The sequence below is a fragment of the Rutidosis leptorrhynchoides genome, chromosome 1 (assembly GCF_046630445.1).
Source record: "Rutidosis leptorrhynchoides isolate AG116_Rl617_1_P2 chromosome 1, CSIRO_AGI_Rlap_v1, whole genome shotgun sequence".
Taxonomy (NCBI): domain Eukaryota; kingdom Viridiplantae; phylum Streptophyta; class Magnoliopsida; order Asterales; family Asteraceae; genus Rutidosis; species Rutidosis leptorrhynchoides.
This window is the reverse complement of record NC_092333.1, coordinates 46,032,028-46,040,957: the sequence shown is the minus strand read 5'-3', so window position 1 is coordinate 46,040,957 and position 8,930 is coordinate 46,032,028. Positions and strand designations below refer to the sequence as shown.

The window sequence follows — 8,930 nt, the reverse complement described above, 5'->3', positions numbered from 1 at the left end:
AGTTGTTATTTTGAGAAAATGATTTTTATTATGAACATGAAACTATATCCAAAAATTATGGTTAAACTCAAAGTGGAAGTATGTTTTCTAAAATGGTCATCTAGACGTCGTTCTTTCGACTGAAATGACTACCTTTACAAAAACGACTTGTAACTTATTTTTCCGTCTATAAACCTATACTTTTTCTGTTTAGATTCATAAAATAGAGTTCAATATGAAACCATAGCAATTTGATTCACTCAAAACGGATTTAAAATGAAGAAGTTATGGGTAAAACAAGATTGGATAATTTTTCTCATTTTAGCTACGTGAAAATTGGTAACAAATCTATTCCAATCATAACTTAATCAACTTGTATTGTATATTATGTAATCTTGAGATACCATAGACACGTATACAATATTTCGACCTATCATGTCGACACATCTATATATATTTCGGAACAACCATAGACACTCTATATGTGAATGTTGGAGTTAGCTATACAGGGTTGAGGTTGATTCCAAAATATATATAGTTTGAGTTGTGATCAATACTGAGATACGTATACATTGGGTCGTGGATTGATTCAAGATAATATTTATCGATTTATTTCTGTACATCTAACTGTGGACAACTAGTTGTTGGTTACTAACGAGGACAGCTGACTTAATAAACTTAAAACATCAAAATATATTAAAAGTGTTGTAAATATATTTTGAACATACTTTGATGTATATGTATATATTGTTATAGGTTCGTGAATCAACAGTGGCCAAGTCTTACTTCCCGATGAAGTAAAAATCTGTGAAAGTGAGTTATAGTCCCACTTTTAAAATCTAATATTTTTGGGATGAGAATACATGCAGGTTTTATAAATGATTTACAAAATAGACACAAGTACGTGAAACTACATTCTATGGTTGAATTATCGAAATCGAATATGCCCCTTTTTATTAAGTCTGGTAATCTAAGAATTAGGGAACAGACACCCTAATTGACGCGAATCCTAAAGATAGATCTATTGGGCCTAACAAACCCCATCCAAAGTACCGGATGCTTTAGTACTTCGAAATTTATATCATATCCGAAGGGTGTCCCGGAATGATGGGGATATTCTTATATATGCATCTTGTTAATGTCGGTTACCAGGTGTTCACCATATGAATGATTTTTATCTCTATGTATGGGATGTGTATTGAAATATGAAATCTTGTGGTCTATTGTTACGATTTGATATATATATATATATAGGTTAAACCTATAACTCACCAACATTTTTGTTGACGTTTAAAGCATGTTTATTCTCAGGTGAATACTAAGAGCTTCCGCTGTTGCATACTAAAATAAGGACAAGATTTGGAGTCCATGTTTGTATGATATTGTGTAAAAACTGCATTCAAGAAACTGATTTCGATGTAACATATTTGTATTGTAAACCATTATGTAATGGTCGTGTGTAAACAGGATATTTTAGATTATCATTATTTGATAATCTACGTAAAGCTTTTTAAATCTTTATTTATGAAATAAAGGTTATGGTTTGTTTTAAAAATGAATGCAGTCTTTGAAAAACGTCTCATATAGAGGTCTAAACCTCGCAACGAAATCAATTAATATGGAACGTTTTTAATCAATAAGAACGGGACATTTCAGACTAAGGGTTCTTGGTTGACTGAGTTTAATAGATGATTAATTGAGTTTTGTCTAAGGGTTGACCGAGTCATATAGATAAAGTTTAATATTTATAAATATACTAATTGCCGTCAACAGTATAATAGTACCCTCACTTTACTGTTATACTGTAGGATTTTTTTTTTCCTTCCTAAACCTCTTCTACACTCTTCTACCACTTACCTTCTTCATATCCACCCATTCCTCTCCCTCTACCTCTCACAAAACATACGCATAGCACCGTCAGGTGGGAAATTAAGGTTTCGTCAGTGGTGGTGTTTCAAGAAGAGATGGAATTCCCAAATCCTCACAGATCTCGCACCTTCTTCCCAATCGTTGGTAAGCCGATTTGGTAAACAAAAAAAATTAGGGTTTACGCGGTCTCAATCGGTAGAAGGTATTACTTTTCTAACAATTTTCTCTCATTGCATCTTTGATTATTTGTTTTTTTTAAGATTGATTGAAGACTTGGGTTTGTTATTAGGGTTTGATGGGATTCAAATCAATTCGTTGCCATCATTCCTTTGCAAAGGAGTTGTCAAAAAGCAAATGAAGGATATACATGATATGAGTGATTTAGAGTTGCTGTGATATTATCTTGGGATAGAAGTCCAACAAAAATGAAGACAGGTTCATGATAAATCAAAACGGGTATACCAAGATGTTGTTAATAGCAGGTAAGGTGGATGTAAATGTATTGTTATCTTTTTATTTTTGCTTTATAAATGTGTCGATAAGCTATGTTGTTGTACAAATATGTGGTTTTATCATTTTGTCAATTTGATTAAAATGATTGTTTCTGCCTTGAAAGTGGCTGATTTTAGTAGCTTTTATTTGTTATTAAGTATCTACATCCATTTGAAGGTCATATTTTGTCGATCTATTTATATGGCCCACCACATACTCGATAAAATGTCTGAATAAGCAGTGTTAATGGTTTATCATTGCTGCTCCACGTGATAGGTTATACGATGATTTATGGTTATATTATTACGAATTTGGTGTATATAGGCTATGTTAGTAGTGCTCAGACCTTCAAATCTGTCTTATTAAAATATCCACATTTAGGTTCATTTTGTATGTGTTTTCATTTTTTTAGCTTAAGTTGTAATTTTTTTTAGATTGTTCATTAAGTTTGCAAATTCGTATTTGCTGCGTGCGTGTTCTTATAAGCTTATAAAAACAAAACAATTAGTATTTGCTCATCCTACTGTTTAATAGTTTCAGGGATCACCTACTGTACTTGCTATGAAATATATTGAGGTGAGCATATAAATAATAGACTTATTAACATATACTCCCTATTATGTATGTTTTTCTTATATTTTATTTTTGTAGAGATAGATTGTAGGGAATTTTTTAATCTATATTGATGTGGTTCTAGGTAGTTGTTTAAGGCTACACTTTCACTATGTTTATTTAACCTCGGTTTTCGATTAAAGGAAATCCATTTTATACAATAAATAATAATTAAGAATGGGCAAAGAAAATCTTACGACAACGATGCCAAACAATAACCTTAATTTCCGCCATGAATCTTCAGTCGATTGAACAAAATTGGAAAAAGGAAAGGATTAAAATCTTATGACAATCGAAGTGGCAGAAATCGACTGAAGGAGAACATGAAACCATAATTTCCAGCGTAAATCTTCAATCAATTTGAATGAATCGGCACCAAAACGCACCATCGCTGTTGTAAACCTTTTTCGAATATCTACTTTTAGCAGGTACACTTTTTTCATGTTGAATGTCTTGCTAGAATCAATTTTGAAGTACCTATTGACAAATTGTGTGTCTTCAGACCTCAGTTGTGGAATCTCCACAGGTAAAAAAATCATAAAATTATAGCTTTTTACGGTTGTTACATTTGGTATGTGTTATGTTTACACGGAATTATGTGCATATTTTAGGCGTAGGTGCTACTTTGTATGTCGCAGAACCGAAAATGGTTCATTAGAATGTACCTTTTTATTACATTTTTGCAATCTTCACATGATTGTCTCTTCATTATCGTTTGTATTTTCTAAGTTATGGTTTCATACATTATCTTATATGTGTAGTTTATATGTACTTTTGTTATTTGAGATTTTGAATTTTTGAGAATCTTTGATATTCTTTGGTTTATTTGCAACTTTAGTTTTGCAGATTTTACTCATTCCTAACAGGATATGGGTGATTGTAATTGTGCTTGCCGTTATTGTGGAGTTGTTTTTTGTTATGAAGAGCGCATATGATCGAATTCTAAGGGTCTCGATTATCATCATTGTTGCGAAGATTGGCGTGAAAACTATAACAGTTGTTATGTTCAGGTGCATGATATTTTGATTTTAAGCGTTAACTAATACAATAGAACTACATAAGTTTGGTACTAAATTACATCGTGTTTTGGTTAGTTAAACAACATATATTCCTTTGTGTTACATGAGTGGATGATTAGTATGACATTAGCTCACTGTAGGCATTTTTAAATTAATAATGTAAATAGCCAACAAAATGCCAACGGTATTACTGTGATTTTCCATATTTGTTGTCGTCGGACAATAAACAATAACTGTTTTTTACATGTTGTTTAATGCAGATGTCGGATTGTATATGTTCTTTTATGTGTAGCACAGTAGCAGTACTGAAATGGGTCGGTTGGGCTGGTAGTATGACACCTCAAAATTGCTAATAATTCGGTATGCATCGAAATATGGTGGGTGTGGTTTGGCTGACTTGAAACAATCATTGTTTTCCATTTTTTGTGTGAAGTCTTAGTACACAATTTAGTTTATAATAGTTGGTGTGTCAAAGTAATGTGATATAGTGTGTGTGATAAGAAGTGATTAATGAAGAAGACAAATTACAACAAAATAAAGGATAATGATTATTATTGATAAACTGAAATATTAAATAACAGTAATAGATTCAGAGGATAATCACATATGATGATTTCTCTCTGCCTAAAATCAGAGAAGATCCAATCAATGGAAATCTTCCTGCCCAAGTCTAGTGACCGAATTACACAAAATAAATCTTCTAGAATGATTCTCCACTAACATGACCCTTCCTATTTATAACTAACTTCTATGATCTGAGCCGTTCATCTAATGTTTCCCCACATGCTTCCTTTGTTCATTAGGTTGGGCTTGATCAGTCTTGGGCTTGGCTTGATGATGATGGGTTGGGTTAAAGAAGTGATGGGTTGATCTCTATCAGTCTGCATTCTAAGTGGTCTGCAAGGAAGTACATTTCAGTCCGAAGGTGTTTTAAAAGTTGTTTCGAATAGATTTCAACCTGATCCATATTGTTAAAATGATATGCGTTGTATGTTTGCAGGACTATGGTGACGCATCTTAAATGCGAGGATGTGATAACAAAAACTTATAAATTGAGCCTTGCAATGGGAATTAATCGGATCATATCTTGGCATGGCAACTTACGAGTTGCAGCCATGACGATCTAATGTATGTAACGATGGGAGTTATTTGCACTGATGTTGGACCTGTTACTACATCCTTTCCTGGTCAGCACTTGACTTCATCATCCATTGTCCAAAGCAGGTTGTAGCTGCATCTTTCAGCTTGACATTGCAGTTGCTATTCCTGGAGAATTATTTTATTTTCAGGAAAGGTAATAACTTGATGCTTATAATGCAATTTTTAATAATTACGTAGTCAGTACATAATTGTAGATTGATCTTATATCTATGTGAAATTAGTTTGAACTGTATCGTCATCGGTTAATCTGTGAGCTTAACACTACGATTGTGGTTAAATTTGTTAAATATTAAGTGATGCAACTGTTTCATTTGTTACTTTGACATATTACAATTTATGTATCTAGGAGAGGTATTAAAACCATCGAGAAAGTTGGCTTTCGGGTGGTTGATATTTTTGTTTCAAAACTTATTTTCTCTGCAAATATTGCAAAATTGGAAGAACATGTAAATTTCTTTCATGAAAAATGTTCTTTTTATAACTTTGCTATGATGGAGTATGTATTATTTATAATCCATTTAAATTTTGACAAATAATTAAGTTGATATATTTGCAGATTATGTAATAAAAGGAGGATGCACATATCAATGAAACTATTGATACTGATAAAAAAAATTCATCAACATATGAAAGAAAAATTAGGTAAGTCGTGTGCATATATTTGTATTAGTAATCACATTTTTTTGTTATCTTTAATGAAAAAGAATTCGTTATTATAATGTCTGGGCACACATATATTAGATTGTTGCTAGCAAAAGTTCAACGGTTGTGTAGCTAAATTAGTCTAATATTAGAACATTAATAACATTGTCATTTGTAATGTTTTTAGTGGTACATATTGTTTTTCTATAATATGTTTTGCATAAAGTAGAAATTTTACTGCACATAAGGCTGCTTAGCTGTTAAATTTGAAATAACTATGGATAATTGATTTTCTATTATCATCAGTTATGTTTATAAATAATGTGGACATTATTGTTTGTTTAGTAAGTGTTTTTTATTTGCACCTAATATTACACTAAATTAAATGGCAGAAATTAATTCTTCTGCTGCTTTTGTAGCTGAAGTTTTGTGAACCTGGTCAAGTGGTTTGAATGTTTAAACTACAAACCGTAAAAGAAGCATGAAGCCCGCGAAAGTGAAGGCTCCAGCAGTTTCACACTATCGCAATAGGTTTCACGCCATCGCAATAGGATTATGTAACAACATATCCTACAAACACAGTGGCACTTTAACGATCCAGGTAATTTTCAACAGCACCTTTTAAATGAAGACTTGAAAAAATAACTCACATACACATACCTCTGCAGATACACATATACACAGGAACACCAATTCAAGAAGAAAAAAGAGTGAACCAGTCATCTTTTTGAGTACAATGTGCTATATTATGTAGTACCGTTTTTGTAATCATTTAGCAATATACTATCCTTTTGTATTTCTATGTAGTAACACAAGACATATGTGGCAATATGTACTCCAGTTACCCTTTTGAAAACATGTAGTCAGGAACAACGTATTATATATGTAAGGTAAAAATGTTCAACTCTCATTGTTCAACACAAATTGCAGCAACGCGTGGACCCGCAACCTAGTTATGACTAATTTTGTACATATTCAAAAAATATTCAATACCCGATTAATACGGTTTACATAAATCGACGATCCAGATTGCCACTTCTCTCAATATGCGATAACGATTTTGAGCTTTAATTTCCTTAGCTTGTTCTGATTCCAAAACTTGTTCATATTCGTCATCAACGAAGTCCTTAAACATGTTTGTTTTATGATTTCAAATAATATTATCATCTTCTTCATCTCGTGTTTTTGGATCCCTGTACGTCGGATGATTCTTGTATCCTTTTGACATTTTTGAAAGCTTTCGCCACATGTTTACCAATTTACCTACCCATGCTCCAGTTATAGACTACACTTAGCCGACTATCGCGAAAAGTATGATAGTGTTGGAATATTTTTCTTTTGCAACCTTGCTTAGGTTGCTTTTCGGGTGACGTCTTATAACTAATATGGCATTACCAAAGCTCTCGTATGAGAATCAATTTGCCTGCATCCACCACATGAGAGATCGAAATTGCTAATGACGCGGATTCAATTTTACAGGTACTTTTTCACCATCTTTCGCTTCGAATAATCCGCTGTCGTTACCAAACTCAATAACATAGAAATCTTTCGCATTCATTTTCAAATGGACAATTATTTTTCCTTTTTATTTATTTTGAAAATCCTAATCAACAACTCTTGAGTATCTTTTCCAGACCCAACGTATCATATACAGAACCTCCCATTTTCCGAAACTATATGCTAAAATAATGGCTATGGTTGGTGGTGGATTCAACTGGTGGTGTGGGAAATATGCTAAGTTTATTAAGGTTATTAGGTCTGAAAAATGAGATATAAGAAGATTTTTTGATTTTTATTTAAAAATGAAAATTGGAAATTAGTTTCATTTAAAATAACAGCACAAGATTTCTTTGTTATGAGGTTTCTTAATAACAATGGACTATTCGAATTGGAGAATAATGGAAAAGATTTCGTACTAATTGGATTTACATCATTAGGAATTTCAATCGCATATGGATGTAAGCATTACGACTCTAGTTTACAAGAACATTGAGAATGCCATTTTGGCTCTAACCGTCATCCGAAAAAAAGCTAAACAAGGCTACCAAAAGAAAAATATTCTAACAGGATCATACGCTTCGTGATAGAGTCAGCTATGTTTTGATAGTTATCGTGACATATAATAGATATATTTCTCGAGGAAAGTCGCTTATGGCTGGAACATGTGTAGGTAAGTTGGTAAATAGTTAGATCTTTCAAAAATGGCAAAAAGATATTGGAATCATTCGATGTACATGGATCCGTAAACACACGATTAAGAAAATGATGAAACTATAATATAGACACGTTTGAAGACCTTGTTGATGAACAAGTTTTGGAAATGAATATTGTACAAAATTTGTGTTGCCGTAGCAATCTGTGTTGCCGCTTTATGTAATCCGTAACAATAAGGTATTGAATATGTAACAACTTGGAGTTGTTCAAATGAAACGTGGTGTTTATCATGATAAGTGATCAATGATTTTTTTTTCTTGCAGTATTAGTTCATATTGTTGTATGTTCATAGATGTTATCAATACAAGATTTGAATTTCAAGCCTTGTATGTTAAGACCCATATCACCACTCTCCGATAGAGCCAACATATAGAGCTCGTCAACGCTCTGTAAATATTGGAGTTTAACTGAGACTTCTTATCTGTTTTATATCCAGTTATTTGGGGGGAAAACGATGGTTAGACCAATAATTGAAATGGTTAGATGGAACCTAAAAGTCAAGAATTGTAGTGTTGTTAGATAATGTTTTTTGGTACTAATTCAAGCAATTATTCAGATAATAACAAGTTTGCACACCTTAATTTCTTTCAGATACTTGGTGTGCTTCACATGAGTTCTGTTGGAGATATAGAGAAGTTTAAACAATTAGAGGAAAGATTCCAGGAAACTCACACGAAGCTTCCACGAAGTTGTTAGTAGCTCTTTCATCATTACCGGAAAGTTGGTCGGGTACGGTTACCGCGGTTAGTAGCTCTACGGGAACTATTAAGCTAGCGTTTGAAGGAATAAGGGATTTGATTCTTGGTGAAGATACTCGTAGGAGAAACTCGGGGGAATCGACATCCGGTTCTTTGTTAAGTACCGACAACCGTGGTAGGAAATTTGATCGCGGTGAGAAGAAGGGTAGAAAGAAGTCTAAGAAGAGGTATCCATCGAAAGATA

The 8,930-nt window shown here is 32.8% G+C and overlaps 1 long non-coding RNA gene across 1 annotated transcript; it reads left to right on the top strand.

Annotated features, from left to right (window-relative positions):
- The first annotated feature begins 6,957 nt into the window (after window positions 1–6,957).
- On the top strand, window positions 6,958–8,218 carry LOC139859451 (uncharacterized). The gene is made up of 2 exons (XR_011763140.1): window positions 6,958–7,253; window positions 7,712–8,218. It is a non-coding gene; the product is annotated as an uncharacterized lncRNA (long non-coding RNA).
- The last annotated feature ends 712 nt before the right edge of the window (window positions 8,219–8,930 follow it).